General features: G+C 38.6%; 1 protein-coding gene across 3 annotated transcripts in view; it reads left to right on the top strand.

Moving 5' to 3' along the window:
* Window positions 1-21,579, top strand: part of IMMP1L (inner mitochondrial membrane peptidase subunit 1) — an 89,227-nt gene that overhangs the window by 62,390 nt on the left and 5,258 nt on the right. The window lies entirely within an intron of this gene.

The following is a 21,579-nucleotide window of genomic DNA, read 5'->3' as shown; positions in this document are numbered from 1 at the left end:
TAATTAGGAGTTGAATTGTCTTCATCATTGTAAATTTGTTTTTACCTGTAATAGCCTCTGTTGCCCTATTAAGTAAGTTTGATCAATAGACTATTAAATAATCTATTATTTATTTACCTTCCTTAATAGACTGTGGTTCAGCTGTGCAAATGTTTATTACACTTTTGATGTTTATTACTACGGTGCTAAACATCATAGGAATCAATACCTGATGGTGATTCTAATGTTAAAGTTGAGAATGTAGTATCAGGTAACATATCAGTATTTTTCTGTGGTCTTCATCATGGATACTTATCCTTTTGTTTTTCAAGTATGTTAGTTATTTACATAATTATTTCACGATCACATGACTGTTACCATTTCATGAGGCAGTCTAGTCACTTCTAAGTTGCTTTAGCAACAAGCATATACTTGAGGACAAAATTCAGCTCAGTTCAGTCGCTCAGTCCCATCCAACGCTTCGCAATGCCATGGACTGCAGCATGCCAGGCTTCCCTGTCCATCACCAACTCCCGAAGCTTGCTCAGACTCGTGTCCATCGAGTCAGTGAAGCCATCCACCCATCTTATCCTCTGTCATCCCCTTCTCCTCCTGCCTTCAATCTTTCCCAGCATCTGAGGCAAGAATTATCAACAGACAAATGACAAAACATATAAATGATAACAAAACATATAAATTTCTGGGTACTTGTGTGCAGTTGTACTTTGTACAGTGTGCACACCGCTGTTGTTGTTTTCTTCTGAAATTATTGGAAGAGGAATGTTAGGATGAAAGGATTTAGATAAAATCTCTGCTAAGTAATCAGAAAAAATAACCAGGGGACTATAAGATGTATTTTTTAATATATGTATAAATATTCTTTTCAAGGAAAACATCCTTTGGATTTTTATGTTTGATGAGAGGATAAGTTAGGGGGCACTGCTGTTTTGTTCCAGATGTATTCCATTCACTTTGGTGTGTATGTTATAAATGTACAAACAATTGTGATAATTTTGGTCAACACTTACCCTGTATTTACTTTGTACCGAATAAGTATAGGGTTAAGTGTTGAAACTCTTTCAAGGATTAGTTTATTTAATCATCATGACAGTAACCCAGTAAAGGTAGTTAGTAGTAGCATTTAACAGACAAGAAAACTGAACAACAGGGAGGTTAAATAAATTGCTCAATTTCAAACAGTAAGAGAAACAGTTGGAATTCAAACACAGATAGCCTGGCTCTATTGAAAAATTTGTATTTTTTACTATGCCAGTACTACTTCTCCCAAAGTATCCTCCAGTTACTATTCTTATTTTTGCTCCTATCTCCTCAAATTGTACTTCCCTTACAATGTATTTGTCTTAAAACATTTTTAAAAAGAAAGGCAGCTATTTCTTATCAGGGCTAGTATTAGTTCTAAAGACAAGACAGTGATTTTTGAAGGCTTCCCACCCCCACCAGTTATTCTAGGCTGAGTTTTTTAAACCATGATTATTGTATAGCTATTATTGAACTACTTTAGCAGATGTGTTCCATTAATCAAGGTGATTTATAACAAAAATTCATCCAAGTTTGGAGCACTCTGAAGCGATATCCAAACTGTTTGCAATCTGCCCCTCTAGAGTGTTCCCTTTTCCAGCTATCTCAGAAGCAGACTGGTGCTGTATTTTATAAAAGGGGTTTCTTTCCCATATCTGTGCACCCTTTCAGAAAAATATTTGTTGTTTATAAGTTATGAAGACAAAGCTATTCAGATCTTGATTGAGCTGCATAATAAGGATGATGTATATTAAATATGTTTTGAATTTCAGGCAAAAACAACAACAACAACATTCTTTTAAGTAGGTGCTTCAGAAAGCAAAACACCAAAATTTTCATTTGGAACCTAGAATATAGAGTTTAGCGTATGAAAGAATTAGCATATTGTTTTTAAGTTGGCGAAAAAGAACATAAACAGTTAAGTGATGTGAAGCTGTTTTATTCATTCCAGAGTTCCAAAAGTCCATATGGCAAGCAATAAAGATGATTTATTTTTTACAGTAAGCATTTGGAAACTAAGCAGTCCCTATCAAGGTGTTACTGTGATGGTTTTGCTTTTTTTCCTGATATTGAGGCTAGTAATTTTTTCCCTTGAGTTATCGGCTGAGCATTGGTACTCGAAAATGAGCTTAATTTGTGACTCTCAAAAGAAACAAATTTTACTCAGCTCAAACATCTTGAATAACTTGCCTTTCTATACTATAGGAATTCTCAGTTAGCTGCTAGAAACCACTAATTTGCCAAAAATAATTTAATTGGAAGAAGCATTTAGCAGGTAGGAAATACATTAAATGAACTAGCATTCTTCTCTTGATCAGTACAGCGGGTGATTTAACATAGACTCCACTCCCCTAAGGAATATAGGGCCAAGACTCGGGAAATATGGTAAAATTTTGTTATAAAGCTAATAAAGAAACAAAGAAAAACACTTTATACTCTTTCTCAGGATAGCATTGTGTGATAGTTCAAAGCTGTGATTTTAATTCATAGTGTAACTGTGTTACAGTTAGGCATTTTGAAATATAGTAAGTTCGTATCAGCAAACAATCATGCTATAAAACCTCCTATCCAAACAAACAGACCTTTTGGGCACCATGTCCTGCTTTAGGAAAGAGTTGTGCCTACTTACCAACTCCCCTGTGAGCTTTATATTCTCTTTTGAATGCATTCCACTTAGACTTTGATCCCTGGGAATTCACTGGAGCGGTTCTCAGGAATGTTCTGTTGTTGATCCAGTGGTCAACTTTCAGTCCTCCTTCCACTTGACCTACTGTTAGTATTTAAAGTAGTTGTTCTTCAGGCCTGGTTTCACTTAGTTTGAGGAATACCACTGTCTTTAGGTTTTCTCCTTTTTCTGCTTCTTCCGAGTGTCCTTTGTTGATTCCTGCAAATATTGGAGTAACTAAGGGTTTGTATTTTAAACTTATTTTGTTTATATACGCACACATAAGGTGACCTAATCCTGTCCTAAAGTTTTAAATACTGTCTAATTTAAGTTCTAAATTTATATCAACCACAAATTTTTTCCTGAAGTCCAGAATCATGTATCTAATAGTCTGTCTAATATTTTCCTCTTGAACTTAGTACGTCCAAAGCTAAACTCCTGATTTTCCTTCCACAACTGGATCCTCCCTCACATATTCCCAATCACTGAAAGGCGACTCCATTCTTCTGCTCACTCAAATCATAAACCTTGGAATCATCCTTGCCTCTCTTCCTCTTTCACCCTCTCATCCAATCTATTAGTAAATGATGATGATTATATCTTGGTTTGAAATTAGGAAAGGAGTATGTCAAGGCTGTATATTGTCAACCTGCTTACTTAACTTTTATGCAGAGTACCTCATGCAAAATGCCGGGCTGGATGAAGCACAAGCTGGAATCAGGATTGCCGGGGAAAATATCAATAACCTCAGATATGCACATGGCACCACCCTTATGGCAGAAAGCAAAGAAGAACTAAAGAGCCTCTTGATGAAAGTGAAAGAGGAGAGTGAAAAGCTGGCTTAAAACTTAACATTCAAAATGACATCTGGTCCCATCACTTCACGGCAAATAGATGGGGAAACAATGGAAACAGTGAAAGACTTTATTTTTGTGGCTCCAAAATCACTGCAGATGGTGACTGCTGCCTTGAAATTAAAAGACACTTGCTCCTTGGAAGAAAAGCTATGACCAACCTGGACAGCATATTAAAAAGCAGAGCCATTACTTTGCCAACAGAGGTCCATCTAGTCAAGGCTGTGGTGTTTCCAGTGGTCATGTATAGATGTGAGAGTTGGACCGATCATAAAGAAAGCTGAGGACCAAAGAATTGGTGCTTCTGAACTGTGGTGTTGTAAAAAACTCTTGAGAGTCCCTTGGTCTGCAGAGAGATCAAACCAGTCAATCCTAAAGGCAATCAGTCCTGAATATTCATGGAAAGGACTGATGCTGAAGATGAAACTCCAATAGTTTGGCCACCTGATGGGAAGAACTGACTCACTGGAAAAGACCCTGATGCTGGGAAAGATTGAAGGCAGGAGGAAAAGGGGATGACAGAGGATGGCATCACCGAACTCGATGGACATGAGTTTGAGCAAGCTCTAGGAGTTGGTGATGGACAGGGAAGCCTGGCATGCTTTAGTCCATGGGGTTGCAAAGAATTGAACATGACTGAGTGACTGAGCTGAACTGAACTGATATCTTGTAAATAGAATTTGACCACACATTGCCACTATCACCGCTGCATCCTGGTCCAAGACAAATTTATCTTACACTTGTTTTCTTGTAATAACTTCTGATCTCTCTCTGCTTTTATCTTTCCCAACTTTTCCGAACTAAAAAGCCTCTTGATGAAAGTGAAAGTAGAGAGTGAAAAAGTTGGCTTAAAGCTCAACATTCAGAAAACTAAGATCATGGCATCTGGTCCCATCACTTCATGGGAAATAGATGGGGAAACAGTGGAAACAGTGTCAGACTTTATTTTTGGGGGCTCCAAAATCACTGCAGATGGTGACTGCAGCCATGAAATTAAAAGACGCTTACTCCTTGGAAGAAAAGTGATGACTAACCTAGATAGCATATTGAAAAGCAGAGACATTACTTTGCCGACTAAGGTCCGTCTAGTCAAGGCTATGGTTTTTCCAGTAGTCATGTATGGATGTGAGAGTTGGGCTGTGAAGAAGGCTGAGCACCGAAGAATTAATGCTTTTGAACTGTGGTGTTGGAGAAGACTCTTGAGAGTCCCTTGGACTGCAAGGAGATCCAACCAGTCCATTCTGAAGGAGACCAGCCCTGGGATTTCTTTGGAGGGAATGATGCTGAAGGTGAAACTCCAGTACTTTGGCCACCTCATGCGAAGAGTTAACTCATTGGAAAAGACTCTGATGCTGGGAGGGATTGGAGGCAGGAGGAGAAGGGGATGACCCGGGATGAGATGGCTGGATGGCATCACTGACTCGATGGACGTGTCTGAGTGAACTCCGGGAGTTGGTGATGGACAGGGAGGGCTGGCGTGCTGCGATTCATGGGGTCGCAAAGAATCTGACACGACTGAGCGACTGAACTGAACTGACTCTTCACATAGTAGCTGAAATCATCCTTTTTTAATAATGATGCTTTTTAATAGAAATAATGTTAGACTCTTCTGCCCCCAAAGCCCAGTAGCTTCCCATCTCATAATAAAAGCCGTGGTCCTTTTGATAGCCTAGAAGACCCACACCCTTCATGCTCCTTTTTCTTGTATTTAAAGATTTATTGGAACACAGGCCCACTCATTCATTTATGTATGGTCTGGGACTCTCACTAAAACAGCAGAATTGAGTTATAACAGAGACTATGGCCTGCAAAGCTTGGGCTCTTCACTGTCTGGCGTTTTACAGAAAAATTTGCTGACCCTTGCTCTAGAATATAAGATTCTTAATGGCAGAGATTTGTTTTCATCTCAGTTAATTCCACAACTCCTAATCTTTTATTTGGCATCTGGTAGATACTTTAAAAATGCTTGAAGTTTAGACAAATGTCCATATAACTAGAGTCTGACGGCGTTTTCTTTTAGTTTCTGTTCTACTCAGTTTCTTCTGGTTTCTCGTGCAGACTTGCTCTGGAGTAAAGTGCATGATGTTCTGTTTTTCAGTGATATTGATGTTCCTGTACTTCAGCATACTGTATGCTAATACTGAACTGGCCAATCTGTGTGCATCCTAGTCTTCATAGAATACTTGAAAACTCCACCTACTTCCATGGTAGGGCTACTTGACCATCTTGCATAATTGCAGGTGAAAGTTGTAGAAAATACTGGCATGCCCCTGTTACTTTGTGCCAGGATAGCATTGTGCTGATTAAATGTTTATTTCCATAAGTGACTTCTGTTTGATAGATTTTAGCCCTTTTATTAGAGCAGACTAAAAATTCACCTACCTCTGAACAACATAGTTTGGAGTACTCTGAATTTGGTCTTGTCTGGCTCTTCTAAAGGAATGGTGGAATCTGAGGTACCTTGAACTTACTACCTTACTCTCATTTTGAGGGAAGATATAATTTCCCAGAAATGGTATGACAGTTTTGTTACTGTGAAGGCTAAAGTTGCCTTTGCAACATGTAGTACCCACTAATTAAGTGGTGTGGTAAAGAGTGTTTTCTACATTTCAGTAGAAATGATGTGCTTTTGGACATATTTAATTATTCTGCAGATACTTTGTTCTTTTGATCCTTTTATTGGTTGGCAGCTTAAGGATGGATAAGTTATTACTGGATGTTGGTAAACTTTTCTTTAAGTGTAAACTGCTTTCCAGTGGTTGGTTATTATAAAATGAAGAATCTTTTTTTCTAAATCTTTCAAATAATTAAAACTCTATTTATTGAATTTCAGTTTTTCAGCCATAGTGGCCGCTCTGTATTGGAAAGGAGCATGGTAGTAGAAATATGATTATGGAGATTTCAGTATTTTCCTGTAGTTAAAACATGGCAATCTTCTGCTACTGTTAAAGAAAACATCTGTACTTACTAGAAGTTTTTCTTTTACTTTTATTTTTGACCTATCAAATTTCAAGTTATGTAAAGCTTTTTGGTTCTCGATAACATGGATTCCAGTGTCATACACAAAAGGTGAAATGTTCATCAAATCCTGGTTTGTTACCACAGTAGAGTAGGTGGATGAGAAATGCAGTATTTTGTCTGCTGATCCTGCCAACTACGCCAGTTGTCTCACTCTGTATCACTCTGCGCACTGTTCCTTAAACCCAGGGTAGGCGAGGAGGGAGCTAAGAGCCTGGAAGAAGACTGGAGGAGCCATAGGAATTGCAGACACGTTTATTCTCTCCTGGCTGACACAGCAGCCATAGCACCAGCCAAAACATAACCATAACATAGTCCACCAGGGTGTTCCAGGTGAAGCTTATATATACATGCTTACACACCAGCAGTAGCCTGTGGACTACTGAGTACCTCCTGATGAGCATGCACAATGCTATCAGTGATCTCAACTGTTACAAAATCTTTATTTACAAAACGTGGGGCAAGAGCTCCTGACCATGCCATCTTGGCTACTTTGCTCTTGCCCTACATATTTCTTACATTTTTCTTTTTGTATTATAGAGTATGTTAGTAACAGTATACTTTATTGTAACTTATTTATAACATTTTGTAACAATTTATAACATTTTATACCTTTATAACCTTGTTATTGGCAGAAATGTAAGAAATAGAGTTTTACATTTCAAAAAGAACTGATTAAATGTTCTAAGGATGCTCTGGTCTATAGTGTTCTTAAAAAGAAAACTTTGAAATGGGATAAGATGCTGGTAAAAAGCTGTTTTGCTGTATACTTCTCAGTATTTATATAAAATTGCAAGCTGAAAAATAATCTAATTGGACAACACATTAGAAAATGGGCACTTTATAAACACTGATAACTCCCAGTGTGTCCTGTGTATTTAGGTTATAGTCCAAATCTTCGAATATCCTAATGCTGTTTTTCTGTTTGTTTAAATGTCATTTACTTTAGCTAAAAGTCACAACCATATGGTCTTCTATTGCTACTTGTATTATAAACAGCAAAAGTACTTCTTTATAGGGAGAGGACTCCTCAGATTGAAAGGGCTTATTTATTATAAGCTGCTGATACACTGAATCCTTATGTCATTTAAATAGAAGAACTACCTAATAATGTCACTTATTACAACTAGGATATCTAAACAAGGGACTTGCTTTTTGCAGACTATAGTGATAAAAACCTGTGCTTCACATCCATTTCTCAGCAACGGCTCCCAGGGTAATCAGTCATGGCATACTGCTAATGCCTTGATTGCAGCTGATGCAGAGGAAATTTGTTTACTTTTTTGCTAAGTGAAGTTCACTGCGGAGATGACGTGACTTTTTCATCCTATAGCTAACACAACTCTGAAGATAAATTTGACTTAGTGTTTACAATTCTGAGGTGTTTTTCTTCTGATGTTAACACTAAAGAATCATCTTTGAGGCCCTCAGTACTTAAGCATTTTCTGATGTGTTCCCTGAACATTTTCAGAATATTTTGATCTTAGCTTAACGATAATATGTAGTTTATAAATATTATTTTATAGAACTGTATTTTATCTTAATATGTGTTTGAATATGTATATGTATTTGTGAAAATCAACATTTCTGTTGAAATAATAGCAACTGTTCCTGAAACTAGCATGTTTTGCTCACCTGAAAATATTTTAACCACTCAGAATTGGAAAGTCAGTGCCATTGGTGGAATTCTGGGGAGGCATTTATGCAATTCAGTAAAATGCCGTATTACATGTAGTTTTACCTACATGTTATATGAGACCTGTATACACTTAGGCTGCTTAAAAGTAATTGTGAAAAATTACTAAGAATGAAATTGTAATGCTACTGTTCAACGTAAGCATCTAGGCAGACTTGCACTCTGATAGTAGTAAAGAGAATGTGTTCTGAGTGGCTTCTGGAAAGCTGCCGTTGACCAGGTGGAATATAGTCAAATGTCTTCTGAAATAAACAACTGAATGAAATTTCTTCTCTTACCACTTTGGGTAATTAAAATCTTACAGGTTTCTATGACCCACTTAATCTATAAAAACATTCTCACTCTACCAGTCTTTACCTAAAATAAGAATGGAAAAGAGGAATTACAGATTTAAAAGCAAGTATGCATGTTATAAAACAGTTGAAGATAGTAGATTAGCTGGAAAATACTGACATTACAAGCCATGATACTGCTCACCTAGATATCTGAATGTACTTTCCTCCTGGATTGGAATTTTCATAAGAATTGTTTAGTTTGGCATAGCTGGTTTACATCCCTACTATTAATACACATACAGAGCCAACAGGGAAGGGAAACAAGTACTTAAAACTATAGGGTGAGTAATTTAGAATTCTAAGATTGTAACTCAAGATTCTGATCTACTTCCTCTGCATTGTGTGTTTAAATCTCTAAATCAGGAAGGATTAGAGAAACCTTCTGTCATCAGAAGAGGCTTGAAATTTGACTTCCCTTATGTAAAGAAAGTCAGAGTAGGTCTGGGGACATAGACTGATAGGGACTTCTGACCCTAACTGCAAATATACCTAACCCCAAAACAATCCCAGCACCAGGCGTCGTCTTTAATGAGACTGTGCCTCAGGAGCAGGGGAAACCACTGGACTTGGGAGGACGGAGAGAAGACTTCAGCAAAAGGCCTTTAGAGGCTACAGGGGTGGGCACATTTGCCGACAATAACTTCACAATTTTCCTATTATTTATTCATGAATTCACTAATTCTATTAATTCCAAACATTACTGAACATTTACTTGAGGGTCTCCACCATGTTAAAGTAGGTAGGTCCCTGCCTGCTGGCTGTCCAATAGAACTTCCTGCAAAAATGGAATAATTTATATCTGCACTGTCCAGTGTGGTAGCCTCTAGGTTCATGCAGCTGTTGAGTATAGGAAATGTGGTTAGTGTGTCTGAGGAAATAAATTTTTAGTTGTATATATATAATTTGTAAGATTAAATGGTCACACATGTTACTAGTGGCTACCATGTTGAACAATACAGCTTTAAGAATTTGTAGTCAAGTGGGAGGAGCAGACAAGGAATTACAAATGGTGTAACAGGATATTCATCTACACTGGGGTGGATAGGATTACTCCAGACTTGAGAGGTAAAAGTTGAAGTTTTAAAGGTTAAGTGGGAGCTTGGATAAGATCCTTATCCAAGCAAGCAGCATATTTAGGTTCTAGAAGGGAGAGTGCAGCCCTGTGCTTTGGGCAGCTGTGAAAAATAAGTTCCTACATCTGGGACATACAGTGGGGAGGGATGACTAGCAAAAAGAGATAAAAGTGAAAAGGTAATCAGGGTTGAATTCCTTGTATATCTCAAGCAGGGGAGTGACTTTATTTTGGCCACACCACATGGCTTGCAGAATCTTAATTCCCCAACCAGGGATTGAACCCATGCCCCTGCAGTGGAAGCAGAGTTCTAACCACTGGACCACCAGGGAAGTCCTGGAGTAACATTATCAGACTTATTTTTAAGAGATCACCCTGATACTAATAGGCTAATCAAGGATAGTTTAATAAAGGATGATTGGAATAGGAGAGGCCAGAGGCAGGAAGCCCAGTTAATAAATAGGCCGTAAGACATAATTGAGACAATAACATTAAGAATGGAAAGCAGTAAAAGTTCGGAGAAAGATTAGGAGAATGTCTAAACATGATTGGATGTTTGAAGAAATGCATCATCTATCTCTTTGCTAGAGCCGGAAACTTGGGGTCAGTTTTGGAGTACTCTGGAAGCCTATATAATAAGCCTATGATTGACTATACTTAAAATGAGTACAGTGGCAATGGAATTGAAGTGAGAAGAAAACAAGTGCTTTCCCAGAATGATGTCTGGATGTTACACAATTCCCTCCTTGATGTCCACAGTGTATTTTCATGATGTCTTATTAGTCAAAACAATGTTTTGATGCTCTCAGCCCCCAGAGATCAACCTTTTTAAAGACCTTTAGCTGTTCTCTTCATATCTTAACATTATCTCAGAAAAAAAAAAATCATCTGTCATCCATCTGCCTATTTTGCAACTTTGTATTCACAAAGCTACATATTATTTTAAATAACTTCCAGGGTATGGGACATTAGAATTCAGTTTTTAATAAAACATAAAAAGGAGAAGTATCTATCAAAGGAAATCATGCAGCACAACATTTTTTTTAAGGCCTTAGTATGCCAAGTTCAAGAATACTTTGAATCTTTTATTTCTAGTTCCATTTCAGGTGTAAATCAGTTTTCTAGCCAATCTCTGTATGAAGCAGGTATGCATTGGGGCCATAAGAAATTGAAAAGAGATACGGAGATTCATCTACAGGAATAAATCCGTATAGGGATGAATTTTGACTGGAAAGAATTATTTGAAGTCCCAGGAATAATTTGGTGGGAATATTTGGTGGAAACCTATTAGCACATATTCTTTATAGTAAGCATCTGATTTACTAATTATTTAGACTTTTTCTGTGAACATGAGAAAACTCACTATTTACATATTTACCACTATGTTCTGTTTCATTAAATTAGGCTCATCTTTTGGACTATGAGAACCAGAGTGGACATCGGGCTATATTAAAATGAGAGTACTGACATAGTTTTGAAATGAGAATGTAAGGTACTTCTTTTAAATACTAATCCAAATACACAGCAGGTAATCTTGTTACATATAGAACAAAAAAGAAGTCAGAGTGTGAAATAATCCATTGTGCTGCTGCTGCTGCTGCTGCTGCTAAGTTGCTTCAGTCATGTCCGACTCTGTGCGACCCCATAGACGGCAGCCCACCAGGCTCCCCCGTTCCTGGGATTCTGCAGGCAAGAACATTGGAGTGGGTTGCCATTTCCTTCTCCAGTGCATGAAAGTGAAAAGTGAAAGTGAAGTCACTTAGTCGTGTCCGACTCTTAGCGACCCCATGGACTGCAGCCCACCAAACTCCTCCGTCCATGGGATTTTCCAGGCAAGAGTACTGGAGTGGGGTGCCATTGCCTTCTCCGAATCCACTGTCCTAGGGGAAAAAAAATCTGTAGGATTGGGATGTTAGTATTAGATGGAAGGGCCTATTTATTGCCTTCAGTCCCAACCATTTCCCCCTTCCTCTGCCTTCTGACAAGTTGGTAAATGGTTCTGAAGAAGTAAATGCTTCATAAGGAAGAGCTTAGGTATTTGATAGTCAATAAACATTGCTTGGAAAAGATCCCTATTAAAATATTAAAAATGTTGTTCTTTGCTACATTTGGATGATTTGGTCTTAATAACTGAATTTCATTAAATTCCATTAAATCAGTTGGCATAATTAATATGGCATCTATTCAAAATTAATGTACATTTTTAATTATAATGGATTCAATTCAAAATCTTGGCTAGTACCAGAACTATATAATTGAATACAGTGTAAAAGAAAAAGGCCAAAAGCATAACAAAAGTGAAATTGCAAAGCACAGTTCACTTTGCAGAGAACTGGATAGACTGCATAAAAAATCAGGAACAAAGAAAGCCCAGCAGGCGTCATTCATCCAGCAGCTGGAGCAAATGTTAATAACAATAGCTAATATTTAGTGAGTGCTTACTGGGTGCCAGGAACCTTATGTGTTACTTGTTTTTTAGAATATTTCTGTAAGGCATTTAACTAGTCCCACTTTTATAGATGAGGTTTAAATAACCTGTCCAAGGTGTTTAGTAAGTGGCAGAGCTACAGTTTGAACTCAGCCCCAGAGATTCCTATTTAGGCTGGATGGAGGCATTGAGTACTGAGGGAGAAGATGAAGGAGCTTAGCTTGCAATAGCTATGAGAATGAGCAAGTCAAGTCTTGACTAAGCTCTAAACCTGCTCAGCAGGGAGATGCTCAATAATGAAAGAGAACCTGTTGGTTGAAAGCATCCCTCATCATTACCCTCACCCCAGTGCTGTAGGTGTAGCCTACTAGAACTTTTATGTAAATTCCTCTTTAGTGATAATTGGCTATGAACCTAAAGTGGCACCATTTTTAAGTAGGGAAAGACAATAACAGTTCCTGGGAATGATGTGGGATAGTATAGTAATAAGTCAGAATTTAAATGGGGAGAAAAAGAAGCAGGACTGCATAGAAATAGTATCCATTGAAATAATCAGTGTGTTAACGTGCCTCGCCTGGGCCTTATACATGTTAATCCCTTAGTCATGCATTTGGGAGCACTTCCCTCCCCAGATAGTCTACTCAGCGAGACAAGTATGGGCAAAAAGTTGTGGCAAGGAGAATGTCATTAAAAATAGAATCTGAGTGAAACTTCCTTGAGTTTTGCTTTCAAAGATACTCATCCATAACTGACACTTGGAACAGCCCCATTTTACAAAATTAAAGATTAATAATGTTTTCTCAGTTTTGTGTTCTTAAAAGAACTACATGATTGCCTCTCAGGGGATTTAATGTTTCTCTTTTTGACATACATGTCTTGATCGTTTTGGTGGTTTATATAGGAAGGTAAACTCCAACAATTATTTACTGATGGTGTTCCCAGTTTTGCCCTTGCATGAGTCATACAAATACTGGGCTGTGTGTGAAGTTCTTTAAAACTATATAATAAATTCTCTCATTTCACAAGCGTTCTCTCCACTAGTTTGTGTGCATACCATCTTACTATGACTACATTTTGTATGCCTCTCCTTTTCTTTTTTCCAGGAAAAAAATATCATGTAAAAAAAGGATTTCAGAAGCTTTACCCCTCCCCTTATTACCTTTATGATTTTTGTTTCTTCAGTAATTATTGTTTTCTTTACATTCACAGTCATTTTAGAAGAACCATTAAAGAGTCATGAACAATAATAAGGCCAGTGCATACCCTGCCTTGGCTGATTGTAAATTTTTAAATATCTGGCAAACAGAGAGTTAACTAAAAATCAGTCTGTTACTAGGATTTCCTGTTTTTTTAAACTTTTGAAAGGTTGAGCATACAAATATCTTACTCTTTAGTCAGAACTTTTTCTTAATCAGTCTTTCCTTAATCGAATAATAAGTTTGATTACAGTTTAGTAAATGTGTTATTTGATATTGTGGACTCTTTCATCAGATTTCACTTGAATCAAGAAAGGTAACACCTGTGGGTTGGTTCACAAAAGCTGCTTTTGTTCAGTGGACACCCGCAGGCCATGAGGCAATTACATTTGTTGCTTGTGCTATAAAGGAGGCACTTAACTAGACCTCAGTAAGTATAGCTGAGAACCAGAGGCTTGATTCTTTTGTCCTGCCCTGAGATTAGGTTTTATCATAGCTCAGGATGTAAACCTCTGACGTAGAAAGGAAAAACCAAGAATGATTTAAGGGTTCTTTTAATGCTTTAAAAGTTAGCCCTAAAGCTAGCTATATCTGAGACACTGGGAAAATTCAAAGTTGAGCAAAAATTTCTAACTGGCATTGTAGACATATATTCATATATTCTTACTCAGTTTTGTGCATTCATTCAAGTTGTCATGGCATATTTCCAAAAGTACAAACAGTAAAAGCAATTAGCTACTTTAAAAAGTTTTGGTTATGAGAAATGATGAACAAAGACATGGAATTAGGATTTCCACTTTTGGCTATTTGTAAAACATTTATTATAAATATGAGTTCCACTTTAATTGGAAAGTTATAATGGCTTTTTACAAATAATTTAAAATATATTTTAATCTATTTTATCTGTTAATATTTTATTATAATAATATTGTTATAGAATTTTTTCTTACTTGAATTTTGAACATAGTGATAACCAATAGATTAATCCAACAGACAATAACTGTGTTTTGGGTTAGAAAGGAAATTTTTGTTCTGTTCATTGCTTCATTCCACTCCACTCACCTGAGCAGAAAAGTCAGGTTTTAAGTTTTGAACCCATACCAAAAATGTGTTGTACTTTATATTTACTTAAATAAATAAGTTCATAGCTAGACTCAGTTACCCAGAGGTCTAGTGACAGTATTATAATTGCAGTCATTTACTTGTACTGTGCAAAGAAGCAGTACCTGCTGTATGGATTGGAAGTTGGGTCTGTTTACACACAAGCAAAGCAAAAAAAATTGTTTTTACTTCAGTAAAGCTCTTCTTGACCTGCATTGTGATGGACAATGTTCCCCTTTTTTAAAAAGTACAAGTATTACTAAAATAACTAAGCATATTAAGACACATATATGTGTATGTACATATATATGTAATTGAATTATTCAAGTAATACATACTGATCCCCAAAATGTAAATTTTGAAATACATAAAACTTTATGGGTTTTTTTAAAAGTAATTATACCTAAGTATACCCTGTAATGTTTTTTCACTGACGGTATCCGTGTAAGTCCTATTGTTGTGTAGTAGTGCAACTCCCTTGTGACCACATGGACTGTAGCCTGCCAGGCTCCTCTGTCTATAGGATTTTCCAGGCAAGAATACTGGAGTGGGAGAGACCCAATTTCCTTCTTAAGGGAATCTTCTCAACCCAGGGATCAATCCACATCTCTTGCATTGGCAGGCAGATTCTTTACCACTGAGCCTCTAGGGAAGCCCCAAGCCCTTCTATTGCTGTCTGCTGGGTGTGACTATTCTATAAATAAACTCAATTTAACTTCTGCCTACTGAGGAATGTTTATTGTCAATTTTGAGATGCAAACAATACCATATTCAGCTTCCTTGCTTATACATAATGGCCTGCTGAGTTTGGCAAATCTTTTTGAGATTTTGATAGGCAAAGGATAGAATGAAAACATACAGGGGATGCCCCTGAAGGGGAATCAAGGTAGAGATGCAAAATCACACCTTACTTACATTAAAATTTTTAGTTCTCAACTAGAAGGATTCTCTTCATATTGTTATGAGGTATGCTTAAAAAGACTTTAAAAATTAGATAATTTGAACATCTAGCAATTATGGAGTAACTGGTGCTGAACTTGCTCTACTTCCATAAAGAACTGGAAAATTGGACAAACAGTGTAAAATAAGTGTTTTCAGACGGTGTACAGCAGGCAGTACAAGACAGATTCCTGGGAGAAGGGAAACGAACAAACCTTATATTTTCCCCTACTTCTCCCTTTAAGGCAGTTTTCAGAGGTTCCGAGGAAGGAAAATTCAATCACAGGACAGTGGTGTTGCTGAGTTGAGGAAACAGAGATTAGAGCAGAGGGACATTTAAGTGGTTAGAATTTATGCATCAAACCACTAGGGAGAAATATGCACAAGTGTTCTCTTGGATTTGGGGCTGAACACTGAATTGTGCCCGCATATGGTGAAATTTGGGCTTCCCTGGTGGCTCAGACAGTAAAGAATCCACCTGCAATGTAGAAGACCCAGGTTCGATCCCTGGGTCGACAAGATCTCCTGGTGGAGGAAATGGCAACCCACTCCAGTATTCTTGTCTGGAGAATCCTACAGACAGAGGAGCCTGGCAGGCTACAGTCCATGGGGTCACAGAGTCAGATACAACTGAAGCAACTTAGCAGGCATGGTGAAACTTAGAGACTGAGCAAAGAACAGCTAGTGGGGACCAGCCTAGCAATTTCCAGAGGTCACACAGGGCTGAGAGTTGTTGGAGTTTTTACCAGCCACAGGGGAATGATCTCACTGAATATCCAGAAGAGACCATGGAATATCATGCCTTAGGAGTGGGTAGACTAGCCCTTGGAATATTCAGTATGACAGACCCAACTTAAAAACAAGGCTTGAAAGGAATAAGCAGATTCACAAACTTAGTTCAGTTCAGTTCAGTCGCTCAGTCGTGTCCGACTCTTTGCGACCACATGAATCGCAGCACGCCAGGCCTCCTGGTCCATCACCAACTCCCGGAGTTCACTCAGACTCATGCCCATCGAGTCAGTGATGCCATCCAGCCATCTCATTCTCTGTCGTCCCCTTCTCCTCCGGCCCCCAATCCTTCCCAGCATCAGAGTCTTTTCCAATGAGTCAACTCTTTGCATGAGGTGGCCAAAGTACTGGAGTTTCAGCTTTAGCATCATTCCTTCCAAAGAAATCCTGGGGCTGATCTCTTTCAGAATGGACTGGTTGGATCTCCTTGCAGTCCAAGGGACTCTCAAGAGTCTTCTCCAACACCACAGTTCAAAAGCATCAATTCTTCGGCGCTCAGCCTTCTTCACAGTCCAACTCTCACATCCATACATGACTACTGGAAAAACCATAGCCTTGACTAGACGGACCTTTGTTGGCAAAGTAATGTCTCTGCTTTTGAATATGCTATCTAGGTTGGTCATAACTTTTCTTCCAAGGAGTAAGCGTCTTTTAATTTCATGGCTTCAGTCACCATCTGCAGTGATTTTGGAGCCCCCCAAAATAAAGTCTGACACTGTTTCCATTGTTTCCCCATCTATTTCCCATGAAGTGATGGGACCAGATGCCATGATCTTCGTTTTCTGAATGTTGAGCTTTAAGCCAACTTCTTCATTCTCCTCTTTCACTTTCATCAAAAGCCTTCTTAGTTCCTCTTTACTTTCTGCCATAAGGGTGGTGTCATCTGCATATCTGAGGTTATTGATATTTCTCCCAGCATTGTTGATTCCAGGTTGTGTTTCTTCCAGTCCAGCGTTTCTCATTGTGTACTCTGCATAGAAGTTAAATAAGCAGGGTGACAATATACAACCTTGATGTATTCCTTTTCCTATTTGGAACCAGTCTGTTGTTCCATGTCCAGTTCTAACTGTTGCTCCCTGGCCTGCATACAGATTTCTCAAGAGGCAGGTCAGGTGGTCTGATATTCCCATCTCTTGAAGAATTTTCCAGTTTATTGTGATCCACACAGTCAAAGGCTTTGGCATAGTCAGTAAAGCAGAAATAGATGTTTTTCTGGAACTCTCTTGCTTTTTCCATGATCCAGCGGATGTTGGCAATTTGATCTCTGGTTCCTCTGCCTTTTCTAAAAGCAGCTGGAACTTCACGAAGTTCACAGTTGACATATTGCTGAAGCCTGGGTGGGAGAATTTTGAGCATTACTTCACAAACCTAACTGCCTTCTAAAAACCAAACAGACCTCCTCAACATTCTATGCTGTCTTTTTGTGTGTGTGTGTGTCTTTTTTTTTTTTTTTTTAACTTTACAGTATTGTATTGGTTTTGCCACACATCAACATGAATCCACCACAGGTGTACACGTGTTCCCAATCCCGAACACCCCTCCCACCTCCCCCTCCACACCATCCCTCCGGGTCATCCCAAGCATCCTGCACCCGGCATTGAACCTAGACAGGCGATTTGTTTCTTATATGATATTACACATGTTTCAATGCCATTCTCCCAAATCATTCCACCCGCTCCTTCTCCCACAGAGTCCAAAAGACTGTTCTATACATCTGTGTCTCTTTTGCTGTCTCGCATACAGGGTTATCATTACCATCTTTCTAAATTCCATATATATGCATTAGTGTACTGTATCTACACTGTCTTAAAAGAAAACAAAATCCACTCAACAAATGAGTGTTCAACTCAGTCACAAATTAGATATGTAAAGAAGTGGGAAAATGAAACCCATGATAGAAGAAAAATAGATCCAGAAATGACAGAGATAATGGAATTAACAGTCATGTGCTCTTAAACAGTGGTCCCCAGTTTGTTTAACACCAGGGATCAGTTTCCTGGAAGACAATTTTCCCACTGATCGCAGGGGATGGTTTCAGGATGATTCAAACACATTTATTGTGCCCTTTATTTCTATTATATCAGCTCCACCTCAGCTCATTAGGCATTAGATCCTAGAAACTTGGGGACACCTGCTCTAAAACATTAATTATAAATACTTTCAAGGATCTAGAGGGTAAACATAAGAAGGGAAGAAGTGCTAAATAGAAGAAAGAACCAAGTAAAAATTTAAGAGTATAATTTATATGGTCTTTCAGTTCAGTTCAGTCACTCAGTCGTGTCTGACTCTTTGTGATCCCGTGAACTGCAGGACGCCAGGCCTCCCTGTCCATCACCAACTCCCGGAGTTCACTCAGACTCACGCCCATCGAGTCAGTGATGCCATCCAGCCATCTCATCCTCTGTCGTCCCCTTCTCCTCCTGCCCCCAATCCTTCCCAGCATCAGAGTCTTTTCCAATGAGTCAACTCTTTGCATGAGGTGGCCAAAGTACTGGAATTTCAGCTTTAGCATCATTCCTTCCAAAGAAATCCTGGGGCTGATCTCTTTCAGAATGGACTGGTTGGATCTCCTTGCAGTCCAAGGGACTCTCAAGAGTCTTCTCCAACACCACAGTTCAAAAGCATCAATTCTTCAGCCTTCTTCACAGTCCAACTCTCACATCCATACATGACTACTGGAAAAACCATAGCCTTGACTAGACGGACCTTAGTTGGCAAAGTAATGTCTCTGCTTTTGGATATGCTATCTAGGTTGGTCATAACTTCTCTTCCAAGGAGTAAGCGTCTTTTAATTTCATGGCTGCAGTCACCATCTGCAGTGGTTTTGGAGCCCCCCAAAATAAAGTCTGACACTGTTTCCACTGTTTCCCCATCTATTTCCCATGAAGTGATGGGACCAGATGCCATGATGTTCGTTTTCTGAATGTTGAGCTTTAAGCCAACTTCTTCACTCTCCTCTTTCACTTTCATCAGAAGGCTTTTTAGTTCCTCTTCACTTTCTGCCATACAGCAGGTAGAAAAATGCAAAAGATAAAGATCCTAGATTGTGAAGAAATAATAACTTATACTCAGGGTATATAAAGAGCTCTTAAAATGAATAATAATAATCCAGTTTTAAAATGAGCAAAATATTTTCCAGTAGACATTTCACAAAAGATACACTAACAGGTACAAGGAAAAGAGAAATGCAAGTGAAAACCACAGTGTGATAACAAAATAGCCTACTAGACAGGCAAAACATTTAAAAACGGAAAATACCAACGTTATAAGGCAACAGAAACACACACACATTGGTGTTGGGAATGTGAAATGGTATTATTTTAGAAAAGTTTAAACATACACTTACGACCCAGAAATTCCACCTTTACATATTTACTGGAAAAAAATAGATGTGTATACATCAGTGTTCATAGTGCTTTATTTGTAATAGCCAAAAATTGCAGGTTACTCAAATATCCATCAACAGGTTCATGGGGAAAATTACTGTGATTTACAATGGGATATTCTCAGAAGGGCTTCACGGGTGGCTCAGTGGTTAAGAATTCACCTGCTTGTGCAGGAGACACGGGTTTGACCCCCCAGGTCAGGAAGATCCCCTGGAGAAGGAAATGGCAACCCACTCCAGTATTCTTGCCTGGACAGAGGAGCCTTGCAAGCTACAATACATTGGGTCACAGAATCGGACACAACTTAGAGCAACTGAACAATATTCAGCAGTGAAAAGAAATGAAAGACTGATACAGGTAACATGTATTAATCATTTAAAAACCGCTCAACAAAAGCCAGACACAAAATAGTATGTAATGTGTAGTCTCCTTTGTATGAGATTTAGGAACAAGTTAAACTAGTCTCTAGTTTAACAGGAGACAGATCACTGGTTGCTAGTACGAAGTATAGGGGTGGGAGGTTGACTGAAAAGGAGGGAACTTGGCATGATAGTAATGTTCTACATCTTGATTGCAGTAAGTGATTACACAAGAGTGCACATTTGTCAAAACTTAAAATGAGTCCATTTTACTGTTAAGTATATGTCTGTAAAATTGATTTTAAAGTGTACACCGTTACCCCATATCAAAAATCAGTATGTGTTCCAAAACTAATTTCAAACATAATGATAGTGAGTAATTGATAGAGGGGTAGGTCACCAAAGGTGACTGATTTTAAGACTCAAACTTGAAGGTCTTCCTGTTCATAGAGAAGCTCTTATTAAAGGTACCATCAGTGATGAGGCTGCTCCCTTGATTTGTGTACTTTATGCTGCTGCTGCTTAGTCGCTTCAGTCATGGCTGACCCTGTGAGACCTCATGGACTATAGCCTGCCAGGCCCTCTGTGGAATTCTCCAGGCAAGAGTACTGGAGTGGGTTGCCATGCCCTTCTCCAGGGGATCTTCCCTGGAGATCCCAGGGATCGAACTCTGGTCTCCTGCATTGCAGGCAGACTCTTTACCATTTGAGCTACCTGGAAAGCCCACATATACTATTTCCAGGTATACTGTTTTGTTATTTTCATCTGTGACCTGAGATGTACTCATTTTTCTATTTGAGCAGCATTATGCTTCACAGCACGTAAATCAACTTATTATATAGGTATGAACTAACTTTGTTATTGTCCCTAGAACCTACAGTAGTTCTACCAGTAGGAGTTAATGATCTTACAATATCTGATATTCTTTCAAAACACTTCTTTCTCTTCAAACAATTTGACATTTAAGTGTATCTAAATGAAAATATTTAGCTTGATTCATTTTGGGCTAATATTTCTAAATAGACATTCCAAAATTATATCTGATGTAAAGTATACTTCATATTTTACATGCTTGTACAAATTAATTTTTCCAAAAGTTAAAATTCAGAGGTGATGGCAGTGGAGGTGTGGGGAGAAATGAAATAGGCAGATCACAGAGGATTTGGGGGGCAGTGAAAATATCCTGTATAATACTGTGGTAGAGAATCCATGTCATTAGTTCAGTTCAGTCGCTCAGTGTGTCCGACTCTTAGCGACCCCATGAATCGCAGCACGCCAGGCCTCCCGGTCCATCACCATCTCCCCGAGTTCACTCAGACTCACGGCCATTGAGTCCGTGATGCCATCCAGCCATCTCATCCTCGGTCGTCCCCTTCTCCTCCTGCCCCCAATCCCTCCCAGCATCAGAGTCTTTTCCCCAAATTCACAGATTGTACAACACCAAGAGTGAATCCTAAGTAAACTATGGGACTTTGGGTAATTATGATGGTAGTGTGAGTTCACCAGGTGTAACAAATACCCCACTCTAGTGGGGGATGTCAGTAATAGGGAGGCCATGCATGTGTGGGGGTGGGAGGCATATGGGAAATCTCCATACCTTTCTCTCATGCTGTGAACCTAACAGCTCTAAAAGATGGTTTTTTAAAAAAACAAATTGTGACATTTAAAAAATTGGTCATTTCTTATTAAACCTAGTAGGGCTATTTTTCTTCATGTAAGGTTC

Source organism: Capricornis sumatraensis, chromosome 16 (assembly GCF_032405125.1).
Source record: "Capricornis sumatraensis isolate serow.1 chromosome 16, serow.2, whole genome shotgun sequence".
Taxonomy (NCBI): Eukaryota; Metazoa; Chordata; class Mammalia; order Artiodactyla; family Bovidae; genus Capricornis; species Capricornis sumatraensis.
Note: the sequence above shows the minus strand (reverse complement) of the source record. Positions and strands in the feature narration are given on the sequence as shown.